General features: G+C 41.2%; 1 pseudogene; it reads left to right on the top strand.

The window, feature by feature from the left end:
- The first annotated feature begins 282 nt into the window (after nucleotides 1-282).
- LOC105529842 lies at nucleotides 283-1,686 on the top strand (annotated as a pseudogene).
- The last annotated feature ends 7 nt before the right edge of the window (nucleotides 1,687-1,693 follow it).

The raw sequence follows: 1,693 nt of genomic DNA, 5'->3' as shown, positions 1-1,693 counted from the left end.
ATCTCAGCTTACTGCAGCCTCCATCTCTGGGGTTCAAGGGATTCTCCTGCCTCAGTCTCCTGAGTAGCTGGGATTACAGGCATGTGCCATCACACAGGGCTAATTTTTGTATTTTTAGTAGAGACGGGGTTTCACTATGTTGATCAGGCTGGTCTCGAACTCCTGACCTTGTGACCTGCCCACCTCAGCCTCCCGAAGTGCTGGGATTACAGGCATGAGCCACCACTCCTGGCCACCCTCACAGATTTTAATTCCCACTCTAGATTCTGTATCTAGATCACCATGGCAACTGGACAGAAGTTGATGAGAGCTGTTAGAGTTTTTGAATTTGGTAGACCAGAAGTCCTGAAACAGTAGTCGGATATTGCAGTACTGATTCCGAAAGACCATCAAGTTCTAATCAAGGTCCAAGCATGTGGTGTCGACCCCACGGAGACATTCATTCACTTTGGTACTTACAGTAGAAAACCACCCTCACCCCATACTCCTGGCTCAGATGTGGCTGGGATGATAGAAGCTGTTAGAGATAAAGCATCTGCTTTCAAGAAAGGTGACAGAGTTTTCACTAGCAGCGCGATCTCTGGGGACTATGCAGAGTACAATCTTGCAGCAGACTACAGTTTACAAACTGCCTGAAAAACTGGACTTTGAACAAGGGGCTGCCATGAGTATTCTATCTTTTAGTGCTTATCGAGCTCTGATCCACAGTGCCTGTGTGGAAGCTGGAGGGTGTTCTGGTTCACGGGGTGACCGGAGAAGTTGGATTAACAGCATGCCAAATTACTAGAGCTTATGGCTTAAAGGTTTTGGGCACTGCTGGTACTGAGGAAGGACGAAAGGTGGTTTTGCAAAATGGAATCCATTAAGTGTTCAATCACAGAGAAATTAATTATACTGATAAAATTAAGAAATATGTTCGTGAGAAAGGAATTGATGTAATTATTGAAATGTTAACTAATGTAAATCTTAGTAAAGATTTGAGTCTTCTGTCACATAGAAGATGAGTGATAGTTGTTGGCAACAGAGTACTACTGAAATAAACCCACGGGACACCATGGCAAAGGAGTCGGATATAATTGGAGTTACTCTCTTTTCCTCAACCAAGGAGGAATTTCGGCAATATGCAGCCGCCCTTCAAGCTGGAATGGAAATTGGTTGGTTGAAACCTGTAATAGGTTCTCAATATCCAATGGAGAAGGTGGCCCAGGCTCTAGAAACTACCATTCATGGCAGTGGGGCTACTGGAAAACGATTATTCTCTTATGATGATTAATTATTTCATAGATTTCTTATGTAATTAGAGGTATTGTCTTTCTCCCAGTTGTACTTACCCTATCTTTTCTTTAATTAACATTCAATTCAGTGAGTTTTTTATGTGAAAAAATGAGATTTTTCTTTAGAGAGCAGAGGCAGAAGAGGAACATTCATCATATAGCTAGCAATATTTTTTATGCCATCTGTCTCAAATCTAGGAGTCATCATAGTAGCAAATATCATGTTAGTGGTCATTTGGCATGAGGGTGCATTCCAGTAATTCTTAATTGTTACTTGATTAATTCCATACCTTTGATTAAAACATGCTAGTTCAAAATAAGACTGCTCAGTTTCCAAGTGTTTTCAAGCCTACTTACCTTTATAAAGGTTCTCTAGTCTCTAATTAGCCATGACTGTATTAGACATTGAACATTTTCTA

The sequence above is a fragment of the Mandrillus leucophaeus genome, unplaced genomic scaffold (assembly GCF_000951045.1).
Source record: "Mandrillus leucophaeus isolate KB7577 unplaced genomic scaffold, Mleu.le_1.0 Scaffold786, whole genome shotgun sequence".
In the NCBI taxonomy this organism is placed as follows: Eukaryota; Metazoa; Chordata; class Mammalia; order Primates; family Cercopithecidae; genus Mandrillus; species Mandrillus leucophaeus.
Note: the sequence above shows the minus strand (reverse complement) of the source record. Positions and strands in the feature narration are given on the sequence as shown.